The sequence below is a fragment of the Physeter macrocephalus genome, chromosome 2 (genome assembly GCF_002837175.3).
Source record: "Physeter macrocephalus isolate SW-GA chromosome 2, ASM283717v5, whole genome shotgun sequence".
NCBI lineage: Eukaryota > Metazoa > Chordata > Mammalia > Artiodactyla > Physeteridae > Physeter > Physeter macrocephalus.
The window spans coordinates 11,093,482-11,105,842 of NC_041215.1; positions in this window are offsets into that span (position 1 = coordinate 11,093,482).

Here is a 12,361-nt window from a genome sequence, read left to right on the forward strand (position 1 = left end):
CGCCCCACCGGACACCAGGGGCCCTGTTCTTAATGCACCACCCAGGGAAACTTGGGTCGAGCTCTGGACTCTGGAAAGGCTGAGGAAGCTGGGTCAGACATAGAATTTCTCTTGGAAGGACAGGAGTTGTGGCACCCCAGGTTCTCTGCAGACCAGCAGAGAACGGTATCACCATCTTCCCTGGTATCACCCAACCCTCCTGCCCCCCAAGGCGGGGTGCAACCCCTAGGTGGCCAGGCTTTGGCTCCTGGCCGGCTGAGAGCCAAGGATGGGAGAAGGAAATGTGCAGTGAGACAGCTATGCCAGCTCACCTAGGCCCAGGCTCCAGACAGGGACAGTGACTCCCGCAGGTGGGCCCACACCCAGCTCCTCACTCCAAGGGGCAGTAGGACCCTCATGGCCTCATCTCTTGGACCCCGTCCTCCCTGAGTGCTGTCAGTGCCTCCCCAGTTGCTGTTGGTCCCACTCCCCACTGCAGTGTACGCAGTGCCTTATTACAGCCAAAGGAAGCCTTTGGGCCAACTTTCCACTGAGGAAAGGGAGGCTGCTGTCCATCCTCCCTTCCTAAGCCTGGCTCATCTTCTCCTTGAGTGACGGACGATACTGCACAGAGCTCAAGGAGAGGCAGCTGAGGAGGGTTTAGGAGGAAGAGAGGCTCCTGGTTTAATCCCCACCCCCTGACAAAGGGAAGGGAAGCTGAGGCTCTGCAGAACGAGAGTGAACCATCCCCTAGGCTGCCCAGGGCCCCGCTGTGGTGAGAGCCAAAAACAGTCTTACCCTGAGAAGGAGACAGCCTCTGAGTCCACTCTCTGGGCTGAAGAATCCTGCCCAGGAGGTCAGGTGTTTCTCCCCAACTCTAGTCCTGTATTCTCAGGTCTTCACTGAAAGAGGTCAAATGAGTTTCAAAGAGTTTAAGGAAATCAAAATTAAAAAGTAGAAAAATTCACAAATACAGAATCTGCAAATAGTGAGGGTCAACTAATTAATGGTTTGTGTTTACTTTCTCTCAGAAAGGATCATGCTGGCTTAAAATAAAAACATGTATATGGAATGCTTAAAACTGGAAAAAAGCTTAGGAAACTCTGGCTTGTGGAGGAGGAAACAAACCAGGATACTGGGTGGAGTCACCTCGGGAGGCTAGGCCAAGGCCAAACGGGCATGTAAATACCTACTTTTGTCATATCTCTGGATGAATGTGGGCAAGCCGAAGAGTTCACGGCAGAAATAGGTTTTTCCCACACACCACCTTCCATGCAGAGCTGTCTGGGGTCCTTCTTTAAGGTACTAACTGCTTTCTGCAGTTCTGGAACCCTCCTGGTTCTTCCATGACCCACAAACATTGGAACTAAATGTCTGCATAGATTAGGGATGGCTCCAGGGTCCTTGCAAGTGTTGGGTGCTTCTTACTGACTTTTCTAATTTATAATTAAAAATGCAAGCAGCTGTGCGGAGCTTTGCAACACAAGTTTACCTTCCCTGGAGCTTCTGGATCAGTGTCTTGATACTGCAAGGCAAACTTAAAAAGAAAACATTAAATTTCCTGTAAAAACCAACAAAATAAATTGTAGCTGAGACTGACCAGAAAACAGCCTCTTCCTTGACTACCATGGTAAAGGTCACAGTTTAAACACATAGTAGTAAGTATATCATTAGACTGATTTGAAATCAAGCTTTAAATCCATGATCTCCTCTCTGGGATTGTTCTTCAATTGCAATTCTCATCTTATTTATGCATTGACCATTAAACATTAATTCCTATGATAATAACTGGTCCTGAAGAACTGTTTGCAGTAGTAACTGTGCAGACACATTCTCACCAGGTGCCCTGCAGGGTGGGAGCCTCCCCTCCAGAACTGATGTTTGCTTTTTAGTACACCTTGTGGTGATATTCTCAAAACTATTTTAGCAGATATTCTTTGTGAGAGGAAAGAAGAGGGGAAATTTATGCTGGAAAAATAGTTTTCTTCCCTAGTTACTTTTTAATCTACATAAGGAAAAGGAAGTTATTTTCAGGTAAAACTCTGACTTGCAGACACAGCTAGTGTTTGACTCTGGAAGACCATGATCCAAGGGCCATCAGAAGAGCTTTCTGGCCACGCACGCCCTGAGGAGCAATGCCAACCATGAGCTGCTGTCAAGTTTCATGTCTTCCTATGATGTCAGGTACATTTGTAATGTTATGCAATGTTTCTATACATTCAAGATTTTGTCACACAAACTTCCTTCCCATGGAACTGGGCCCAGAAGGAGAAGGTCGTGTCTCCATCACCATGGTGGCCACTCAATGGAAGCAAGACTTCCATCACATGGGCTCCTGGAGCATGTGCTAATCCACTAAAACCAGCGTGGGAGAGCTGTTCTGGGACTTCATCCCCCGCCAACTCAGAGGTAATTATGCAGTTATTTATTCATATGTGCATGTGTGTGCGCACACAGAGGCATACACACACACAGACACATATGTGCAGACAGACTCAGGCACATGATGCTCATGGAGACACACAGACATGAGGAGATCTGCAGTCCCACACAGAAACATGCAGACACACAGACACATGGAAACGTGCAGGCACATGCAGACAGGCGCACACACAGCATATACTCAATGTACCTTGTTCCAAAAGTTTTTAGAGCAGCTTCTAAAGGATGCATAAAATATCTCAGAAAATAGATTAGTTATAAGAAAGAAAATTTGGGAAAAGGATAGTGACTTCAGATGGAGGTAGGAATAAAAGCTAACAGAAAGCATAACGACGCTAATGCAGTGAGAGCTAGCTCTCCTACATCACTTACCACGTGCCTGGGCTGAGGTACGTGTGATTATCCTGCATTTCCCAGGTGAGAAGCTGCATGTCCAGCCACCTCTTCTGGCATCTTTTGATGGTGTCATCTTGTGAAGCACAGAACCCTCCATCAGGAACCCCTCTGAGCCACGTTTGTAACCAGCGCCAGGCAATGCTTCGCACAGGTCGGTGCCTCTTGGTGACAGAACGGAATTCCCTCCTGAGGTCTCTGTGTGTGTGCTCTGCTCCCGCAGCCTGTGTCTGGCATCTCTCATGCTCCAGATGAATGCTGTGGCTTTGGCATTTACAAAGGCCATTGCTGGAGCATTGTGGGCTGTTCTCTTGGGCCCAAATATGGTTTGGAGTCAGAGAAGATATTTTAAGGAGGGGTGGGGGGGCCCCATGTTTGGACACCTCCTGTGTCACCACCTCTGTCCTTTTTGTTCAGAGGAATGATTGGCAGCCAAGAGACCTGTCCCAGCTGTGCGTCCATGTGGTCCCAGGCATTTTCTTCCCTCTCCAGGCCTTTCCAGCTTGGCCACCTGGTCAGTAAGGGCCTGCTGCTTCTTGGGCCCTTTATTTATTTATTTATTTTTTGAGGCAAGGAATACGACTTTATTCGGAAAGCTGGTAGAACGAGAAATGGCAGACTAGTGTCTCTGAAAAACCATCTTCGGGCCCTTTAAATGAGCTTGTTTTTCTGGTCAGACTAGACTCTGCACTCACACGATGGGAATAGAAACCACAGGCGGGACCTCAGAACAGAACAGGTGCAAATTCTCAACTGATAGATGCCATCTGTCAGCCTGGCAAAGCTAGAGTGGCAGAGAAGCAAAAACTCAGGTAAAACCCCACCAAGTGAACAGGATCCTCGTGGGGCAGGTGCATGATCAGGATCCTGCCAGAGTCTTTGTAGCACTCATACTGTCTGAATGAAGCTCTCCTGTTTGTTTAAATCCTTATCTGTCCCCACCCAACAACTGCGGTGTAAGACCCATAAGACCTGGGACTTTTTTTTTTTTTTGCGGTACGTGGGCCTCTCACTGCTGTGGCCTCTCCCTTTGCGGAGCACAGGCTCCGGACATGCAGGCTCAGCGGCCATGGCTCACGGGCCCAGCCGCTCCGCGGCATGTGGGATCCTCCCGGACCGGGGCACGAACCCGTGTCCCCTGCATCGGCAGGAGGACTCTCAACCACTGCGCCACCAGGGAAGTCCAAGACCTGGGACTTTATTGATGAGTGCGTTGGAGGTTCCATCTCAGGTGCACATCAGGTCTCATTGGCAGCCTGGGTGAGGTGGAGCAGCCCAGGCGAAGTGGGGCAGGTAGTGAGACAGAGGCCTCAAGAGAGGAGACGGTCCAAGGCCTGCACATGTGTACTTCACTCTCTGAGCAACAGCATGGTGGAGCTGAGTCACAGCTATACCCCCACAAGGGACAGTTTGAAGGGTGCTCAGCTGTCTTACTTGGTCGTTTCTGTCCAAGCCTCATCAACCATGCAGTTTCCTTTAATGAGGACAGGAGCATATCGTGTAAATCTTTCCCATCCTCCCCAGTGGTCCCCAGTGGCTTTAATCTAGCTGATTATGGTCTCTGTTACAACTAGGTACTTAACTCTGCCACCGTAGAGTAGAAGCAGCCAGCGACAATACAGAAACAAAGGGGTGTGGCTGTTCCAATAAAACTTCACTTATAAAACAGGTGGCAGCCAGACTTGGCCCACGGGCCATAGTTTACCAACCCGTCCTAGATCATCTCATCAGTTTACACTCACGCTCTAAGACCATCTTAAAACAGACACCCTCCCCACATCCCCGCAGTCCTCTCCACTTACTGCTCCTCCAAGAGACTCCAAATGCTTCCCTGTGCTTGCCCCCCAGCCACCAGCCACGAACCTCCCCCTCCAGACAGGCTCCTGTCCCCGCCACTCACTGATACTTAACATCTACCTGTGAGGTGCTTGGAGGGTACCACCTATGAATTCTATCTCTGATGTCCTGGGAGGGGACTGAGCAACGGCACACAGGGTGGGCTCACCACTGTGGAGAGGCCCACAGTGAGTGGAAGCTCCGTGCACACTCACAGTCAGGTTTTTTGCAGTGAGGAAGGGGAGACCTGGGGTCTCCTGACCAGAGTGGGACTCTGGGTGCTGACCAAGGGGTGCTCTGATTCACAAACCGTGCAGCCCTGGATGCCCATGGAGTGTTGACGAACTGCTGGGATGTAACGGGGTTCGCAGGGGGTGGCAGAGGGGCCTTGGCTCAGGAGGACATGCTGGAACGTCCCTAGTCAGAGACAGCAGGGGAGGCCAGGCCCAGGGTCCAGGAAGCCGCTCTGAATCCCAGTTCCTCTTGGCAGAATCTAGACTCAGGTCCCCAGACGCTGGAGAGGCACTCGGTGGGCTCTGTGGGGCAGAGCAGTAGGGGTGGGAAGTCTGGGCTGCAGTCTGGAGGAGAGGGAGAAGGGACCAGTTCCTGGCCTGTCCCTCAAGGCTGCCTCTGACGCATGGGATGGACCGGAAACGTAATTTAGAAAATCCTCATGGCATCACCGGAACTAGACTGGCCTGCTGCTTCCAGGAAGGGTGGAACCGCCCTCTTGTCCCCTGGGGTGGACCAGGACCAGTGGGGCCACCAAGATGACTCACAGGAGGGCCAAAGGCCTACAGCCAATCCCAGCCTTGAGTTTCTGGAGTCTTAGGCCCACAGGTATATGCTCTCTCCTGGGCATTCAGGCCTGGGCTCTGCAGTCAGCGTTTTCCTTGTGCTTAGGCAACCCCTGGGTTGGCTGGGACTGACATACACATCACCTCCTTTAACCTGCCCCCTATTGCCCTTGGAGGGGTCCCTATACCCCAGGCTGGTTGCACTCTCTGAGTAGGGATGGACCTCCTGAATGAATGAGAGGGTGATGCATGAAAGAGAGCTGTACAGGCAGGAGAGAGGCCCGAACTTGCCCTGGGCGGCTAGGAGCTGGGATCTCCCAGGTACCCCCAGCATCTGGTCCTCAGGCCAAGTGGGTCTTGCAACCCCAGCTTGGCCATCATGTCCCACCCAGGCCCTGCCCCACTCTTGCCTGGGCTCCCCACCCCAAGGACGCTAAGCTCATCAGTCCCCTCCTGGCCCTGCCCCAACTCCCCAGAGACCCCTCCCAGGCAGGGGCCTTACCTCTCTCTGCCAGCGGTTCCCGGCACCCTGCTCCTGCCCTCTCCTGCTGCACAAGCTTGGCCAAGACCCCAGCTTACCGGGATAGTTCCTTCTCTCAGAGCTCAGCACAGGCTGTTCCTCCACATAGACTGCTGGCCAACTGGACCCCAGAGCTTCATCCCTCAGAAGGGCTAAAAGAGGTGTGCTGCTGCCCAGGGTCTCACCCAGTGCTGCTGCCTCTGGCCCTGCATCGTCTCTTGAAAGTTTTGGAAAGTCCTGAATGGTGAGGTACTCAGAGTATCTGATTTCACACATCCTCGACAGACTTCAAGAACAGGAGGGGCTGAGATCTCTGCTTCCTTCTCTGGAGTTAGCCTGTCTTAGCATCCAGAGCGTGGGCTTCTTGAGGGCCGTGTTGGTTTTCTGGGTGTCCTCCCCTCAAAGAGCCAGTTGAAGGAGGAGCCTCAGCTGTAGCACCCAGCACATCAGTGGAGTTGCTGGGTCACCGAGGGAAGGGGCTTCAGGGATGCAGCCGAATTGGGCAGGGGAAGGGGTGACACCCTCCAGCACCCGAGGCTCACTCCTTCAGGGTCTGTAGGGCTCTGACCCCTCCCTGCCTCACCTGGGTTTCAAGGTACAAATACAGATTCCTGAGCCCCACAACAGGCCAGGACCAGAACCCTAGGGAGCCCAGAGATCTGCATTTGTAGCCTAATGACTCTGAAGCCTGTGGCGTGTGAACCCCTTTCTCCAGAAGTGATAGTACCCAGTTACTAAGACCCCTCCCCTGAAAAAAGTCCGACGGAAGTACTCCTTGTTTCACATGACCCACACAACCAGGGAGTGGTCACCCATCATGGCAGTGTGCCCTGGCTGTGGGCTCCATGACTGGGGTTAGGGCAGAGTAGGCTAGAGGACTCACCTGTGGTAGGGTCTGGAGGGTGTGGCCCAGGGCCTGGGGGTGCAGTAGAGGGGCCAAGGGAGACTGCTGAGAAGGCCGCAGGGTGGCCAGGGCCCTGGGAGGGGAGGGACCCTCAGTGTGGACACCTCTGAGCTTTCCCCGAGGGGTGGCCCAGAGGCACTAAGACAGGTATCACTGAACTTGTATGGACCAGATGGCCTGCCTGGGGTGGGAGATGGCTCCCTGCAGGCCCAGGGTGGGCTATGATGCTGGGTACATGGGCCAGGGGCTTCTAAGTCCTGGGCCCCACCCTCAGGCAGCAGTCGGGTGTCCACTGGGGGAAGCCAACACTACAAGCAGGTTTGCTGACCCCCCATGGCCATCTAGGCAGGTGTGGCTTGGCCCTGTCTGACTCTCCTCCTGCTCCTCGCCTGTCTTGAGTCAGCACAGGGGCCTGGGGTGCAGAGGTGTTGATGAGGCTGAGGTGCTATGGGGGAGGTCCCACCCTTCCTGGGACTCCCCAGTCCACACTGAGCGGGCTACCAACAGTCTCTGAGAAGACACCACTGGTGGTCCCTTCATCCCTACAGGACAGAGTCTCTGCTCCTGTCCTACTGCACTCTCTCTCTGTGCACCCTGTCCTGGTCACCCCCAACTACCCCACATGCCCTTATACTTTTTATTGAGGTGAAATTTGCATAACATGCAAGTAACCATTTTTAAGTAACCATTTTAAGTTCAGTGGTATTTGGTGCATTCACAATGTTGTGAAGCCATCATCTTTATCTAGTTCCAGAACATTTTGTTACCCCCAAATAAAATGCCAATAAACAGTTTCTCCCCATTCCTTTCCCCCTGGCCCCTAGCAACCTCCAACTTGCTTTCTGTCTCTGTGAATTTGCCTCCTCTGGACATTGCATATAAATGGAATCAAATAAAATGCGGCCTTTTGTGTCTGGCTTCTTTAACTTAGCACAATATTCTTGAGATTCACCCATGGTGTGGCATGTGTCAGTACTTCATTCCTTTTTATGGCTGAATGATCCATTGGTGGATATTGGGCTATTTTCTTTTTTTGACTATTGTGAATAGTGCTGCTGTGAACATGGGTGTACATGTATTTGCTCGAGTCCCTGTTTTCAGTCCTAGGGACTCCATTACCTAGGAGTGAAGTTGCTGGGTCATATGGTAATTCTATATTTAACTTTTTGAGAAACCATCATTCTGTTTTCCACAGTGGATGTACCACTTTACATTCTCACCAGCAGTGTACACAGATTCAAATTTCTACACGTCCTTGCTGACAGTTGTTATTCCCCCCCGCACACCCTTTTTCTTGTATCTCAGCATGTGTAAAGTAATATTTTGTTGTGGTTTTAATTTGCATGACCCTAATGACTGATAATAATGAACATCTTATCATGTGCTTGCTGACCATTTGTATATCGTCTCTAAAATGTCTATTAGTCCTTTGCCCATTTAACTGGGTTGTTTGTCCTTTTGTTGGTGAGTTGAAAGAATTCCTTATATATTCTGTATACTAAACTCTTTTCAGATATATGATTTGCAAAATTTTTCTTCTGTACATTGTCTTTCACTTTATTAATAATGTCCTCTGATACACAAAAGTTTTTAATTTTGATGAAGTCTATTTTTCTTTTATTGCTTGTAGTGTCATATCTAAGAATTCATTGCCAAATCCCAGATCATGATTTGTCCCTGTGTTTTCTTCTATGAGTTTTATAGTTTTACATCTAGGACCCATTTTGATTAATTGAGGTGGGGGGTTAATTTGAGGTAGGGGTCCAACTCCATCTTTTGTGTGTGGCTATCCAGTTGTCCCAGCATCATTTGTTGATGAGATTCTTCTTTCCCCAAATGGTCTTTGTACTCCTGGTGAAATCCACTGGCCATAGATCCTTGATGTGTCCCTGTACTCCCAGCTCCATCCCATTGGTCCTATGTCTATCCCTATGCAACAACCTGCCTTGCATTTGAGCCACCACTGTTCCCTCAGCTTCACCAGGACTCACATTCTTCCTGGGTACCTGGGTCCTGAGCCTCTTCCCAGCTTTACCTCTGATTTACTGTTCCTGCCTGAAGGGGGGGTTAGACGTGCTTCACACTAAGTCTACTCCAGCTGTGGCCTGTGGGTATCTGTTGGCCCTTCTCCACCACTGTTACCTGTGTCCATCCTGGGTAGTGCCTCACTAATGAGGAGGGCAGTGGGTCCTTCTCACCCAATTCTCACCCTCCTCCCCTCCTTCCACCTCCATGCAGTTGGCCCTTTCCTGAGCGGGGCTGGGCCTGTGTCCCTGCTCCATGTTCAAGTCTCAGAGCAGAGGTCCAGCACCCCTCATCCATGAGCCATCCTGGTCGGGAGTGTGGCCCCATCAAAACCTTAGGGCTATGGGGAAGCCCCAGATCTGGGAATTCAGGACTTGTTGGTGAGCCTGTGTATGTACATGTAAAGGCCCAGTTCTGACACCCATGCCCATGGGCTCAGCTCCCAGCTCGACCACATCCATGGTCTGACCCTGGACTGGCTGCCCACCCTGTAGTAGACAGTGACCTAGTGCTGTGAGGGGCTGAGCCCATCTTTTCTACCCCTGCTTGGTCCTGCGCCTTCAGAGCCCCTGGGAAGACTCAGGGTGAGACACTGCTGATTAAACTAGGCAGGAATTTCCTGGGTGGGGTTATGTTCCTGGAACAGTCCTGCCCTCAAGAGACATGTGGGGACAGATAACCACTGCTCAGGTATAGGGTTATAGAAAACCACCTGAGAGGCTTGGCATTACAGAGTGGAAGCCTGTAGGAACTGGACCCTGAGGGCAGACCACAGGCTGACCAGATAGAGGGGACAGGGAGGGTGTTGGAGGCAACTGAATCTCAAAGTCCAGAGAAGAAAAGAGGATGGCTTGTATGGGTGAAGGTGGGCACAGCTGGTGTGACCAGAGCACATGTGAACCTGAATTCTTATGAGTTCTTATGAGTGTCATCACATGTGTGCAAGTGTACCTGTGCATGTGCAAATGTGTTCATATACGTACAAGTGTGCATACATGCAAGTGTTTGTGTGTGTGACTGCATGGGTGTGGGTGTAATGTATACATGTGATTGCATGTGTGCAAGCATGCCAGAGTGTGTGCAATGTGTTCATGTACGTGAATGCATGTGTGAAAATGCTCATGTGTGTACGTGTATATTGTGTGCACGTGACTGCATGTTTGCCAGTGTGCTCGTGCATGCAAGTGTACTAGTGTAAGTGCATGCATGTGTGAATACAAGTGTGTGAGTGCAAGTGCACCTACAAGTGCATGTGTGTGCATATGCAAGTGTTCATTTGTATGTTTGCCCATGTGTGAGTACAAATGTGTGTGTGTGTGCACAGTGCATATGTATGAGTATGTGTGTGTATGTGTGCATTCCAGAGTACCTGTTTGTGTGTCCAGTATGGACCAATGCCCTAGGTGGTTGATAAAGGGCAGGAGCTCCAGCAACACCTTCCAGGTGGACATCCTGCAGCATAAGTGAGGCCTCCTAGGGTGTGGAGCAGAATTGCTATATATTGGTGCAGACAGGCTCCTAGAACCCAGGTGGTGAGGACCAGGGTCAGATGCAGGCTGAGAGCTATGGTCCAAACAGTAAGAGGGACAACCCCAGAGCATAAGTGAACTGGACAGATAGGTGGGTACCCAAGGGAAGTGGTGATCCTCAGTTGAGAGTCAAGAGGTCTCAGGACTTGGGAGCAAGAGACCCTATCCTGCCAGATTCCAGGTAATCTGGAATCACAGAACCCCATGGCCCCGTTGGACATGGGCCTGAAGGGTCCCACTCAAGGACGGGTCCTGGCTGGCTCCCAGACTGTGGAGCAGGGTCAGCCCCACCTCCTGAGTCCCTGTTGGTCTCAGCTAAGGTTTGGACCACTCCTCCAGCACAGCCTGGCTGGCACTTGTCCCCAGGGTCCTGAGCCCCATGACCAGGATCTCCCAGGGCCACCAGCCACCCAACCTGTGCTGCCTCAGGGCCTCCCCTACAGCTGCGAGAGCCCTGGTACCTGAAGGCAAAGGGTCCCAGGATCTAGAACAGTATCTAGCTTTCTCCTCAGTGAGACCCAGTGCAACCCCAGGAGGCCCTTGGGGTCAAGAAGCCCTAGGGGAACGTGCCCCAGGGCAGGAGGGGAATAAGGAGAAGTGGACACTGGGCATGAGGCCCAGCCTAGAACAGGAGCTCAGTGCCCCCTGCCCCAACTGCCCTTCTCCCAGCAGGCCCCATCAAGAGGCCACAGGGTCAGGAATAAGATCAAGTCTGAGAAGAGGGGCAACAGGTTTGCCCAGGGGCAAGCTTCATTTCCTGTTCTAGAGAATGAAGACTCATGGCAGCTTCCCTCGTGGGCCAGGGACAGTGGCTGAGGCCTCTGCTCTCTGGAGGGACATGCCAGTGTGAATGTCCCCTGTCACCAGGGCCAGGCTGGGGGCTAAGAACCAGGGGCACCAATGGCCCCTTCATGGTGACCCCAAGAAAAGTGCACAGAACACAACCCCTGTACCCACACATGGCACCCACACACAGCTCCACACGTGTGCACAGCAAGGCCACAATCCCTGCTGTGCATGCATGCATGGCATGCCCCGAGGACAAGCTTCCCTGGGGTCAGTCCTTCCCCGTCCCTTTAACCTTCATCTGTACAATGCCCAAGAGCCCCTGCAGTGGTGTGGGGAGGACGTAGCAACCTCCAGGCAGGTGGGGCAGGGAGCTCTGCAGCAAGCAAGGACACTGGACCCTGATCATTCCAGCTTGGGTCTCCTGGACAAGGGATGATGCCCCATGGCTTGGCCTGGCTGGGGGCAGACACAGGCCAGGCAGACAGAATGGGGAAAGAAGACAGGCTGGGGCAGGTGGAGATGTGGGGCCACAGCACAACGTGTGCAGTGCTCAGAGTTATGACTCCATAGGCACAATCAGGGTGGGCTTCTGGGGGTCCTGGGGCAGCTTCTTTCCTTCCTTCTCACTGGGTAGACCCTCACAGGGTAAGGGGATCTCTGTCACATCAGAGGACAGGGTGGTGTTTGGTCCTGGAAGTGGGGCAAGCAGCTCAGCCTCTCTCAGGGCTGTAAAAAAAAATTAATGAGCAGAAACCCCAATTAAATGGAGCCAGGTAACCAGAAGGGGGAGCTCTCACACCCTGCAACTCCTCTTCTTCCTGGCAAGGACTCAGCCAATGAAAGGTCATAGACTCTTTGTTTACTGTAGCCCTCCCAACTTCCTTTTCCCCTCTATAAAAGTGTTCTCCTACCCTAGCCACACAGGGACTTGCCTGTGGCTCACCATGGTTGCAGACCCCAAAATGCAATTCTCTGCTCGAGTAATAACTGGCAGTCTCCAGTTATTTCACATTTTTGCTGGAGAAATAACTGGCAGTCTGTTTTAGGTCAACATTTTGGTGGTCCATATGGGAGTCAGAGAAGGCTTCAGAGCTAGTAAGCAAACAGGTGTGGGACCCCACTGTCGCTCACTGCTTTTCTTGCTGAC